This window comes from Martes martes, assembly GCF_963455335.1.
Source record: "Martes martes genome assembly, chromosome: 5".
NCBI lineage: Eukaryota > Metazoa > Chordata > Mammalia > Carnivora > Mustelidae > Martes > Martes martes.
The window spans coordinates 7,919,317-7,933,460 of record NC_137892.1 but is presented as its reverse complement, the minus strand read 5'-3'; the positions used below and the strand labels follow the sequence as shown (position 1 = coordinate 7,933,460).

General features: G+C 54.6%; 1 protein-coding gene across 1 annotated transcript in view; it reads right to left on the bottom strand.

Annotated features, from left to right (window-relative positions):
* The window catches only part of WNT3A (Wnt family member 3A), a gene marked incomplete at both ends in the record, with an annotated part of 39,647 nt that overhangs the window by 8,746 nt on the left and 16,757 nt on the right, over positions 1 to 14,144 (bottom strand). The gene's annotated exons all lie outside the window — the stretch shown is intronic.

Here is a 14,144-nt window from a genome sequence, read left to right as displayed (position 1 = left end):
ACTCGAGGGGAAGGGCGTGCTTGGGGCGGGGCGGGGGGTACCCCTCGAACTTGGAGGAAGCAGGACTTGGTCCTGCCCTGCTCGTCACCAGCTGGCTGTGTGACCCTGCCTGGGCCTCCCGCCCCCTCAGGTCTCCATTCTGCCCGGAGAGGAAAGGACTCATCACACACGGAGTCCCAAAGGCCGAGGACACCTTGTCGCCTGTCTTCACCTTGCTCCAAAGGAAAGGAACCCTCTGAGGAGAGACCACAGGACCCGTGGCCAGAAAAGCGTGCGGCAGTCTGTTCTGGCAAAGGAAGTCTGTCTTCACGGGAGCGCGCAGCCTCCACACAGGTTGGGAAGGCTATGCCCTGGCATGGCACAGGCCTGGCCTGCCCCACCTTGCTGGAGGGGTCAGGGCTGTGGACACCCCAGGGGGAAGGCGGTGGCACCAAGTGGCCTGGAGCAGATGCTCCAGGGACACCCATGGAGGCCCTCTCACCAAAGATTCAGGAAACATCAGGCAAACCCAAAAAGCCTGACCAAGCTCCTCCTAGTCTCGAAGGCAGGAGAGGCAAGATCCAGGCGGACCTAGGACGGGATCCCAGACAGGTGGTAAGACGGGTGAATCTGGGCAAAGTCCAGAGTTCACACTGGCAGATCTTTGTTCTGACGGATGCGGCTACATCTGGGGCTTGTCAGCTCTGGGGGTGGGGGGGGGCCGTGGGAGGGGAGATGGACTCTAGGCACCGTGACTGCGATGTTTCTGTATGTCTATAGTTCTTGCAAAAGACAACACGGAAATACATGCTGGGGTCGTGCAGAAGGAAGACCCCCAGCGTGTCCAGGTGACACCCCACAGTAGTGGCACTTCTGATGTAGGGGTCTCTGGCAGCCTTCCTATGAGCAGGAATCAGGGCATGCCAGAACACTTGTGGGGTGTTTGTGTGTGTGTGCACGCATGCGCTTGGGTAGAGAACCCATGGCTTTTATGGGATTTCCACAGGAGGTTGAGATAAGAAGGTCATGATCTGACTGACTGGGGCAGCCTCAGGCTTTGGAGGAGGTGGGACAGGGCTCCCCTGAGGCCGTGGATGGGGAGAGCACAGTGGGGACTCAGACCAGGGTCTGGAGCCCTGGCAGCCGCCCCAGTCACAGCAAAGTTCTTAGCCACCGACACCAGCTTTGTCAGAGGTTTCTGCTTCTGTTTACACAACAGAGGCAGCCAGGGAGAGGGAGGGGAGCCCTGACACCGTGGGAAGGGAATCACGTCTTTGAAATGAGATTGGAAACACCCGTCGAGGTCACAGCAACGGACTCTGGAAGGTCAGGAGTGGAGGAGAGCACATGGGTGCCTGGGATAGAGTCGGCCAGAGCCCTTGGAGCTGCTCAGGACTGCCCTGCTGGCTCCGGGACATGTCTTCACACCTGTGAGATGGGCTTTGTCTCCCTGGGTCTCTGCACTCTAGAACTAGACCGATCTTGTCTCCAGACTTGGATGTCACAGGCTGGTCAAGTAACCGAGATCACTGGAGGACTGAACTAGGACTGCCAAGGGTTGTCACTTTTCTCTGAGAGGATAAGACACACGGAAAATGACTGTTACAATTTCATAATTGAGGTCGGGGTTGGAAAAAGAAAGAAGAAAGGGAATTGGGTGACAAAGTCGTTCTGTGAGGTAAGCATCCTCCTTGGGGAAGGCCGTCTTTGCCAGAAACTTGACATGGTTTCGTTACCAATTATTTATTGAGATCCTGCAAAGTATCAATGATCTATCCCTCCTTCCATTCATCTACCATCTTCCCATTTATCTTTCCATCCAACCATCCACCAACGACCTATCCATCTACCATCTATTTATCGTCTATCCATCCACCATCTCCCCATGCACCCATCCATGCATGCACCCATCCATCCATCTGTCCAATCATCCACCATTAATTTGTCCATCCGCCTTCCATTTACCTATTCACCATCCACCATCCACCCACCATCCATCCATCCATCCATCCACCATCCATTTATCCACTCACCATCTATTCATCCATCCATCAAACCATCCATCCATCCATTTGTCCATCCATTCGTCTATCCACCATCCATTTATCCATCCACCATCCATCCACTCTTCCACCCATCCATCCATCCACCATCCATTTATCCACCCACCATCCATTCAGCCATTCATCCATCCATCAAGCCATCCACCATCCATTCACCCATCCATCAAACCATCCATCCATCCACCATTCATCCATCCATCCTTCCATCCATCCTTCCATCCACCATCCATCCATCATCCATCCATCCATCCATCATCCATCCACCCTTCCATCCATCCATCATCCATCCATCATCCATCCACCCATCCACCATCCATCCATCCATCATCCATCCATCATCCATCCACCCATCCATCCATCCATCCATCCACCCTTCCATCCATCCATCCATCCATCCATCATCCATCCATCATCCATCCACCCACCCGTCCATCTACCCACCCATCCATCCATCCATCCATCCACCCATCCATCCATCAACCATTCATCCATTATCCATCCATCCGTCATCCATCCATCCATCATCCATCCTCCCACTCATCCATCCATCATCCATCCACCTACCATCTATCCATTCTTCCACCCATCCATCCATCCACCATCCATTTATCCACCCAACCATCTATCCATCCACCCACCCACCATCCACCCATCCATCCATCCAGGATCTGAGAGTCTAGGCTCAGAACTAGGAATATGAGGTGGGTAAGATGTAAAGTATCCATTCTCAAGAACATAAGTAAGAAATCTGCAAGACAATGGATTGCTGCTCTATCTGATGGAATTTCTAACAACTCAGGTTTTCAAAAGTTGAAGGAACTACCCATCCGATTGTTAATTAAGGAGAATCTGGATGACCCACTCTCCAGTGGAAAGAATCCATGTAGTGGAAAGGAGGAGAGTGAACCAGGGGAATCCTGCCTCTAGCAAAAGGTTCTGCTGTTGTGGATCAGGTTCTTGGTTTTGAGCTGTGTCAGGTCACCTGCCTTACAATTCATGAGAGATAGAGTAGGGGAAATAATGATACACAATGAAGCTTGGCAACCTGAACTTGGGCAGGATTGGAATGGATGGACGGGTAGATGAATGGATGAGTGAGTGGCTGGCTGGCTAGCTGGGTGGCTGATTGGGTGGGTGGGGGTGTGGATGGGTAGGTAGATGGATGGATGTGTGGATGGGCAGATACATGGATGGATGGCTGGTGGATCACGGGTAGATGGGTGGATAGATATATATATGTACGGATGGATGGGTAAGTGGATGGGTGAGTGGATGAATGGATCAATAGATGATGGATGGTGGATAGATGAATGTGTACATGAGTGAATGGATGTGTGGATGGGTGGATAGATGGGGGGATGGGCAGATGGGGGATAGATGGGTGGGTGAATAGATGGATGAATGGATGAATGGATGGATGATGGATGGTGGATAGGTGAACCTGTAGATGGGTGGATTGATGGATGGATGCATGGTGGATAGATGAACATGTAGATAGATTGATGGATGGGTGAGTGGGTGGGTGGATGGATGGATTGATCAGGGTAGATGAGTGTGTCAATGGATGGATGGGTGAGTGAGTGGTGGGTAGGTGGGGATATATGGTGGATGGATGATGGATGGATGGACGATGGATGGGTGGATGGATGGGTGGGTGGGTGGATGCATGGTAGATGGGTGGATGAGTAAAGTCTGGGACAGCTGAGGGAATCCTGACTAGCGACAGTGGGGTGCCTGGCAGAGGGCAGGGAGAGCAGCCCCACAGTGTTCCATCCCAGCTAGTCTAGTGGAACCTTAGGTGTCACCCATGAGATAGGCTTTGGCACTAATTTTGCCTCCTTTCAGAACTTGAAAATTAGAGGGATCTTAACAAATTCCTGATTCCAGATTTGAGTTTCATGGGCTTGTCAGGTACCAGAGATCATTTGAGGACCGAATTAGGATCACCAAGTGTTGTTACTTTTACTTTTTTTGTGGGAGAATAAGACATACAAAAAGAACTATTGTAATTTCAGAAAAAAAAAAAACCTTTAACACACAAAAAAGATATATTTCCAGGGTACTTTGTGTTGAAGAAAGTTCATCTTTCACATTTCACCATGATGTTGCCAATTGGCAACTGTTAATTGAGCACTGACTGTGTTCTTAGTGGACAGAAGCCTGCAGCTTCTGTTCTGGAGCTGACCCTCCTGCAGAGAGGTCATCCAGGAGGCTGTTTCAGCCTGGACCAATAGGTCACCCTGCCTTGGGTCTGGCGCATCTTTATCACTGCTGAGAGAACTGACCCAGACAGGAAGATGGGCACTCCTCTCTGCCTAGCACTGCCATGGGTCCTGCAGGCCCCCTCAGCCCCAGCATGCTCAGAGTGGGTCAGTGGCTGACCCACAGCTGACCCACAGTAGCGAATGCTGAGCCCAGACAGGGTCCAGGAGATGCTCCTGCACCTCCAACAAGGGGTCCTGAGACTCCACCAGGTATGTTTGGTGGCCTACCCTTCCTCTCCTGGGGGAGGACTGTGGGGTCCCACACTGGATGAGAAGGATGAGACTAAGGGGGTGCTGGAGTGGCCTTTCTGAGAAACACGTGTGACCTCTAGCAGCAGAAGATCCTGGAAGGGGGCTGTGGTTTAGATGTGACCACTGGTCAAAGAGATGGAGTTCCTCGGTGGACCCCTCTGGGAGCTCTGCAGGCAGGAGGGCTAGGGGCTGCTCCATCAGCAGTCACCCCGGGCAGTGTATCACTGCATACACAAGCTGGGCCCTGGGGCCACAGTTCTTGGAGGGACACCTATTTCTCCAAAGGGTCCCCAGGTGATTCTGATGCAACCCTGAGCTGAACCCCCAGGCTCTACTATAGCCCAGGGCACCATGACTAGCAGGCCCACCCCTCCCAAGATGGAGGCCAGACCCAGGAGACCCCCAAATGGTACCCACCAGGAGAGAGGAGGGAGCATGGGGAGGGGGAGAAGAGTCTCTGATACAACCTCCTTAAGATGGGTGTATGAGGGTGGTAGCATAGAGAACTTTCATAAATCCCCCATCAGAGTGACAAGGGGGGTGGTTGATACGGGGAATCACTGATACTTTACCCATCAGAGGGACCTGGGGGGCTAATATGGGGGAGTTGGCATCTCTCATATCAGAAGGACAGAGAGGAGGCTAATATGGGGGCTCTGATTCCTCTCCCATCAGAAGGACACTTCTCGCATCAGAAGGACATAGAGTGTTTGTTATGGGGAGGTGAAATGTGCACATCAGAGGGGCGTGGGAGCTGTGCTGGGGCATCTCTGTCATCGCCTCCTTCCTGCTAGTGGCTGCAGACCATTTGTGGGCCCCTACCTGATGGCTGGCCTCTGGTTACCAGCCTTTAGGACTTGGGGGCCTGTCTCTAGTCGGCTGGTGGGAGGCAGAGACCTAGACCCAGGGCTGGGTCAGGGGCAAGCTCCCCTGAGAGCTGCTGGTCCAGCCTACCAGAACTTTTCTTGGCTGACCAGTGGCTGCAGAAGGACTGTCCTTCCGCTGAACTTGCCTCTGTAAGGCACCTTGGGACCCTCTGCTCAGTGTCACCTCTGGGCAGTGCTTACCTTGGGGCAAGACCTACACGACACTGAGGCTACTGCAGCCCCAGGTCTGCAGAGGGTGGCCAAGGGCGGGGGTGGGGCACGCTCTCCTTCCCCTGTGGAGCCCCTTCCCCGGCGTCCGTGGTATTGCAGGGTAACCACAGGGCCCTGGCCAGGGCGGGGGTTTCCAGTCTGCAGCCCCTTCTTCCCCAGCACCTTGCAAGGAGGCTGGCTGGACATCCGGGCTGGGGCCGCCCTCCCCCAAGGCGCGTGGGGGTGAGTCCCCGGTCCTACAGGCCAGCCCTGCCGGCCCGGAGCCTTTCCGAGCAAAGAGCACGCTCCGGCGGCCGCTGCAGTGCCCAAGGCTGGATGGGCCTTCCGGGCTCTGGGCTCCTGCGGGTACCAAGCCCCCAGGCTTCTCTGCGCGCCTGCCCACCGCTCCTAGAGCATCCCAGGGGTGCTCTCAGCATGCGGCAGCCCCGCACACACGCGACCCCGGCGACAGGCTGGCCTCGGCCTCTCTGGGGCCTCCCAGGGCCATCCCACTGGGCAGGGAGGGGTGGAGGGAGGCGGCTGCAGAAGCAGGGGCGAAGAGGAGAGCTCTCGCAGGTGCAAAGACCCGCAGATGCTGGCGGGGGGGGGGGGGCGGGATGGGGAAGGCTCTTCCAGAACGTTCTGCAAGCTGGCGCTCCCTCCGCCCTCGGGGTCCCCAGCGCGGAGCGGCCGGAGGACGGCCGGAGCCCGGGCCCCGGGCTCGGCCCCAGGAGGATGCCCGGCGTCCGCGGCCCCAGAGCGGGCCGAGTCCGGGAGGGGCGGCGGCGGTGGCGGCGTCGGTCCACCCCCGGCCGCGCCCCGCACAAAGGCGGAGCCCTGGGAGCGGAATGCCGCCCGCGCCCCGCGGCGGCCGCAGCCCCTGGCACCGCGCGGCCGGCGTCCCGGTCACCCGCTGGGGCTAATGAACCCGCCTTTGTGCGGCACTGTCACGCCGCGTTAGGCCCACAATGGCCCGCGATACTCTATATGAGCTTCCCCCTGGTCGGCGATTAGGCCGTGGCCCGCCAGTCATAGCAACCGGGAGGTATGCGCTGCCGAGGGGCCCGCGGCGCGGGGGAGCGCGCTATTCACACGCGGCGGCGCGCGGCTCTCCCGAGGGCGTGTGAACCGCCCGCGGCCCCGCGCCTCCCCTGTGCTTAATCTTGTCCTGGTCGCGGGGACATTGTGCTCCGAGCCCGGGCGCCGCGGGGCGCCGCCGGGGTCTCTCCTGGCCCCTTACACCCCCCTGCCAGGCCGAGTTAATGATAAGTGGGGGGGCCCGAGCCCGGCCGCGCCCCCCCAGCCGCCTGGAACAGACACACTTTCGGACGGGGGTCAGGGGTCGCAACCTGGATTCGGGACGCCGCCTCCCCCGGGGCCTGCGTCCCCTTCGCCGCCCTCCCAAGCCCTGAGGCCCGCGGCCTGTGCCGTCCTGGCCCCCTGACACACAGGGCGCCTGCAGACCACCCCCCGGGGGCCCGGCCGCGGGGAGGGGCTCTTCCAGGAGGGGCCCGGTGCAGCGGGTCCCAGTGACCTCCTCCGCAGGGCAGGCCCTCGAGGGGACCGACCAAGGACAGCGGCAGGGGGCTGCGAAGGAAGTCCACCGTCTGGGGGAGGGCACAGCCCTGCTGAAAGCTTGATTGACACCAGCGGACCCCGCCCCAGAGGCTCAGGGAGTCCTGCAGTAGGGACCGGGACTGGGACCCCAACTCAGCTGTCCAGTGGGTGAGGTCCAGGAGTAGACCCCCCGCGAGGGGCAGCCCATCTCTGCACCGGCAGTGAAGCCCCCTCCCCACATACCGCGAGGGACCGGCTCCCTGCTGCAGAGGGACAGGCCCAGCATCTCCCCGGCACTGAGACCCCACCGTGGCCGAGGGAGTACAGCCCTGTGGCTCCAGGGCTCTGAGGGAGTGGACAATGCAGGTTGGGGGCCAGGACCTGCACTCAGTGCCCTGCCCTGCTGGGGTGCTGGGGGGAGGGGCTGCATGGATCCACACCCCTCTCCCTGCGGCTACACGCTGCCCAAAAGCCCATGGGCCTGCACCTGGGCCGCGGTGGCCGCTGAGCTCCCTCGGGGGCACGTCCTGGCTAGGCCTTCTCCAGGCTGGCAGCGGGCCTGTCTGCTGGGGCCCTGAGCCCTGGGACCGGTCTTGCCTGCCCTGGGTCTTCCCCACCCCCTCACCTCCTGAGGGGGGCGTGTCAAGAGGAGGTGCTGGCCTGCTCTTAGGGAAAGCAGGCCCTTCAGGTGCCTGGGGGCCTGCCTGGAGGGACAGATAGCTGCCACACACTCCAAATTCTTCAAATGCTTTCTGCCCCATGGTGCAAGTTACATCAGCCTGCTGCCTTTTGGAGCAAGGGCAGAGGGCCTTTCCTCCCAGCCTGGACTCACGTCTAGCGCCCAGCCCAGCGGCGGCTTCCAGAGGTCCACCCCAACGAGCCAGCCCCACGCCCCAAGCTGGCCAGCCAGCCTCTCATGCGTGCACATGCACGCGCGCGCGCGCGCACACACACACACACACACGTGTGCATATGTCCACACACGGCTGGGCCCCTCTCCTCCCTTGGCTGGGCAGCATTAAGCTCTGTTCAAGAGGCCGCCTCAGCAGGGGTGGCCAGACGCCCTGTGGACCCTGTCACAAAGCCGGGGTGACCTCTGACACGATTAGGGTCGCCCTGACCCTAATCCAATCAGATTGATTACCACAGGCGCAGCCCGGCGAGCAGGGGGTGGGGGGTGCTCCACAATGGCTTCCCAGAGCTAGATTCTCTCTCGGGCACCTGACGGCTCCTTCCTTGAGGGCCATTCAACTCTTGGGCCACAATGAATTCCGCCATTTCTCAGCCCTGCAGTGGGCAAGGGGGAGAGGGGCCCTTCTCTTCCCATTAAAGCCAAGTGGTGAGAGCCTGGGGACTGAGACAATTTTCACCAGGCAGAAATGGGAGAAGGCTGAGGGCAGAGGGGACAGACAGGAGGGGCAGAGGCAGTAGAGGGCAGAGAAAAGAGTGTGCATACAGGGAGGGGACATGGGGGTCGTGGGGGAGTGGATGGGGGGAAGGGACACGGGGGAGTGGACCTATGGGTTATGGAGTTGCGGGGGGGGGAACATGGGGAGGGGACATGGAGGACATAGGTGTAAGTGGACACCTTACAGGAGAGGGGCCAGGACTCAGGCTTTTGAGGAATAAGGAGGTGCAAGGGAGGACAGGGTCTCTCTGAGACCATAGCCCAGAAGACAGGGGATTGTCTGCTCCCTGGGTGCCCACTCCCTAGGCCCCGGTGGGCCTGCTGTGCCCAGCAGAGAGCTCTGCTCTCCTCCCAACCCCGCCAGGTATACTCGGTACCCTGCAGACCCCCACACAGGAGTCCTGGCCTCACCCCTGCACCCCTGCACCACTCCCCAACATCCTCACTTGCAACTAGAGCAGCAGTTTGCTGGTTGGTGTTATGTCCAAGCTCCTGCTGTGTGTAAAACACTCGGCACAGCCCCAGAAAGCACCATACACGTGTTCTAAAGAAAGAGAGAACAGCTTTGGAGATCCAGCTCAGGCACCACCTCCCCTGGGAAGGCCACCTGTCTGCTCGGCACTTCTTTCTGAAGCACCAGAGCAAACTCTTGGCAGTGCCCTAGCAGCCGCCTTGCCTTCATGCTGGACACGCCTACTCTGCATCTGCTGTGTGTGACAGGGGACCCCAGCGGACGTGAGGGCACCCTGCAGGGCCTGGTACTTGTCCTGGGAGAGCGATGGTGGGCACAGAGTCAGGAAACTTGGAGATGCTCTGGGGCCTGGGAAGGGGGCTGAATGGAGAGAACGAAGATTGCAGGAGCTGAGCCAGTTTCAGACTGTCGGAAGCAGTGAGGACGGTATGCAGAGGCAGGCAGCTCTGCATGGGCAGGGAAGTCTGTGTGTAGCAGTGAGGTTTTAGGCAGGTGGGGAGTGGATAAGGCCCCAGGAGAGTGTCCGTGGAGAGGGTGGTGGTCATGCAGAAGGGCAGAGCAGCAGGACTGGGTGCAGAGGCCAAGGGCCCTTGGAGGCCACCCTGACTGAAGACATTGTGTCTGAGCATACCTGGAGGGTTGTGAGTTGGGCTCTGAGATGATGCAACCCAATGTATGAACATATGGGGGAAACGATGGAGCTTATAGCCAGGGAGGGTGAGGCTGCATCCTAGTGGGAATGATGGCTTACCCCAGCGGTCTCCAAGTCAGGTCTATGTATCGCGGGAGGGTGCATGGAAATGGGCCAGGATCCTTGGACAACATGGGTGGTTCCAAGGCACCCTCCCTTCCTCCCTGCCTGCACCCCTACACCCACCATCTCCCACTTGTCCCAGGTAGGGACACACAGGCTTCCAGGCCATGTTGATAACAACTGGGCCACGGAGTTCTGTGTAAATTAGGTCATTGCCAACTCCTTGTTTTCCACAGAGTGAAAGGAGGACCCAACCAAGACATGAGTGGACAGATTTTTAAACTTTTTGATAATAGATTATTATGTGACTTTTGTCATATATAACTCAGAAAAAAAATCAAAGAATTGAGAGTCACATCATACCAAAATTCTCCCATGTCACGTATTCATTGATATGAATGAAGATCCTGACACCTGGATCTTTAAAAGTTAAGAACTCTATACCCAGTGATAAGAGACTGAAAGCCAGTCCTGAGATCAGGAGGAAATCAGGGGTGTCCATTCTGCTCACTGCCACCCAACATTGTCCCAGAGGCTCCAGCCAGGCAAGGAGCAAGAAAAAGAAAGAAGGGGTATCCAGATTGGAGGGAAGAAGGAAAACTGGTCCTGTTAGCCAATGATATGGAAATCCTACGGGATGCACAGAACATCCATCAGCAGTGATAAACCTTCAGCAACATTACAGAGTATGAGCTTGACAATAGAAACCAATCATGCTTTTCTATGCACCAGCAATGAACAGTCCAAAAGTGACATTAAGGAAACAGTTCCACTTACAACAGCATCAAAAAAGAGTAAAATACTTTGGAATAGATTTGGCAAATGAAGTACAAGGTTTGTGTGCTGAAAATTGCCCAATGTCATTGAAAAAAGCCCAAATACATGGAAAGACATCCCATGTTCATGGATTGGGTGGCTTAATATCATAATGGCAATATTCCCCAAGGTGATCTGCAGATTCAACACACTCTAAACATGCGAGCTTTTGTTTTTGCAGAAACTGATGAGCTGATCCTAAAATCCATACAGAATGGCGAGGGGTCCTGGATAGTGAAGACAGTCTTGAAAAAGCAGAACAAAGTCGGAGGACTCACACCTCCTGATTTCCAGCTGTACAGCAGAACAGGCAGAGAACAGACATGTAGACCATGGGGCAGAATAGAGCCCAGAAGTAGCCCACGCTTCCTTCCCTGGCTTCTGGGTGGGGCGGACCCTGCCTGACACTGCCTTCCTCCACCACCCAGCTGGCAGCCTCTTCAGGTAGGTCAGGCTCCTGTGTCCTTCCTGAAGTCCCGGACACTTCTTCTCACCTGGGGAAGCAGGAAGCCTTCAGGGGTGTCTAGGGGCCTGATGGACATGCCTCCTTGGGCCACAACACCACTGGCACAGCAGAGGACCTATGTGGATGGCAACCACACCACACGAGTGTGTTCACATGTGTGCACACACACCTGTGCAGATAAATGTGTATATTCGCTCACATACACTTATGCACACATATGCATATACCACACATGTACACCCACCCACCACACAGACATTCATGTACACCATACCACACACACTCACAAACACACACACACACACACACACACACACACACACACACACGCAGGCCCTCACACAGCTGATGTACCACAGTGTCCTGTGACCCTAACTCTTCCCACACATGGCAGCAGCTGTCCTTGTGGGGACTACCATGTAATTACCCCAACCAGCAGCTCTGTGAAGTCAACTGGGTGGCAATTAGTCTCCCATTTTATAGACAGGGACGCTGACACTCCAGGAAGTCAACTGAGTCACTAGTCAAGGTCACATGGTGTGATCCCCCTCCCTTCCCTACATGTCCTGTGGGCATGGCTATGACCACCTTAAGTGGGGGAGCCTCAGGCACTTGAACAAATGTAATCTGGCACCGCCAACTCTCCATGCAATGCTTGGTTTCACTCTCAGAACCCCTCCTAAGCTGTCTTCCCCTCCATGCACACCACCAGTCCCAGGGCCCAGTGTCTCTTCCTGCCAGACATCTCTTGCCCCTTCCTCTGCTTTCCAGAGGCAGCTGAACCAGTGAGTGTTCTATCCTTCATGTTTGTCTCCCTGGGGTACCTCGGTATGCCCTGAGGGGTGGGGTCTGGGTCCCCTACCTTAGAACCCAAGTGGGCCTTCATAACTGCCTCCTCTAACAGAATGTGGCACTGCATGGCCTCTGAGGCCAGTTTGGAGAAGGTAGTATGGAGTGGCATCGGCAAAATGGCCAAATGAGGAGCTCCAAAGGCCCATTCCTCCACAGAAACAGGGAAAGAATGGAGCAGAAACTGTCAGAGCCCTGGAAGGGAGTTCAAGGTTTTTAGAAACCAAGCAAATGCTGAATCAAGAAAAGGTGTCTCTGACAAGTTCTAAGATCTTGGAGGCATTTTCACTTGGTCACACCACCCTCCCTGGCCTAGAGAAGTCTTGAGGTGGCAGTGTGCATTTTTCCCATGTGGGTGGATAGTTGCAGAGGGAGCAGAGTAGATGTTGCTCCTCAAGAAATTGTCTGTTTGACTTGAAAAACTGATGCCTACCTCAGAACTCTCTCAGGATAGAACAGTGGCTAACTGAAAGTGACACTGAAAATCAAATGAGCAAGTGCTGCCAGGTGGGACAAAAAATTATAGTGGCCATGTGGGGGAAAAGTGTTGGGGACAGTTGCTTTGGGGGGTTAAGGGTTTGAAAAGCTGCTGTGTGTACCAGGAGAGTTAAAGTCATGTTCATGCCAAGGGCAGAGAGCATGCTCAGGAGAGACTGCAAGCTTCCGTCCACAGCTGATCTGCAGGCCTAGTGCAGGCAGGAAGTGAAGGCTAAGGCGGGGCTGTGGGCAGACTAGCTGACGCTGGAAGCCTTCACTTCATGACACAGCCAATCTGCAAAGACCAAAGGAGTTTTCTTTCTTTCCTTTGTTTCCTTTTTTTCCCCCTCCAAGACATTAAGGAAATTTTTGCCAAGTCGCTGGCTGACCACAAGCTAAAGACAAATCACTAAACAACAAGCAACTACCACCCACAGGAAGCACACCAAACTCTGAGGAGGGTAAAGATTTTGATTTCTTGCATGACCATCTTATAATGATAAAAAGGCATAGATATCAACAAAAAATTACAAGGTATGCAAAGATACAAAGACGTACAGGCCATTCACAAAAGAGGGAAATTAACAGAAAGTATCCCAATGAAGCACAACTATTGGATGTACCAGACAAAGACTAAATCACCCATCCTAAATATGGTCAAAAATGATAAAAGAAACCAGAGAACAAAGTCTCAACAAAGAGAATATCAGCAAAGAGATAGAAATTACAAAAAGTAGCCAAATAGAAATTGTGGTGCTGACAAGTATGATAACTGAAACAAAAAATTTGCTAAAGGTTCTCAACAGTAGAGCTGAGCAGCAGAAGAAAGAATTGGTGACCCTGAAGATAGTTCAATTGCAATTATGCAGTCTCAGTAGCAGAAAGAAAAAGGAATGAAGGAAAATGAACAGACCTGTGGGACACCATCAAATGTAGCAACAAACACCACACTGTAGGTGTCCCAGGAGAGGATAGAGGAGAGAGAGGCAGAAAGAATATTTGAAGAAATAATGGCCCAAAAGGTTAAAATTTGATAAAGCACTTGAATCATTATTTCCAGGAAGCTCAATAAACTTCAAGTTGGATAAACATAGAGGGATCCACACTGAGACATATTTTAATTAACTCTCAAAAGACAGAGAAAAAGAGAATCTTTAAAGCAGTGAGAGAGGCTATTTGTCAAGTACAAAGGGTTCTGCATGAGATTAACAGACAATTTCTCATCAGAAACCAGAATCAGATGGCAGTGGGATGATATATTCCGGGTACTGGAGGAAAACACTCTCAACCAAGAATTCTACATTTGGCCAGACTATCCTTCCAAAATGTAACACTGACCTAGATGAAATGGATACATTCCTATGTGCGCAATGGATACATTCCTACGTGCGCGCGCACACACACACATATCAGAACTGACTTAAGAAGAAATAGAACATCTGAACAGACCTATAACAAGTAATGAGATCAAACCGGTAATTTAAAACGTCCAAAGAAACAAAAGCCTCACTGGTGGATCCTACCAAACAATTAAAGAAGAATCAACACCAATCCTTCTCAAGCTCTTACAAAAAGCAGAAGAGCAAGAAACATTTCCTAACTCATTCTCTGAGGCCAGTGTTGCCCTGATACCAAAGTGAGACAAAGACTCAACAGGGAAAGAGAACTACAGACCAATGTACCTTGTAAATATCAATGCAGAAATCCTCAA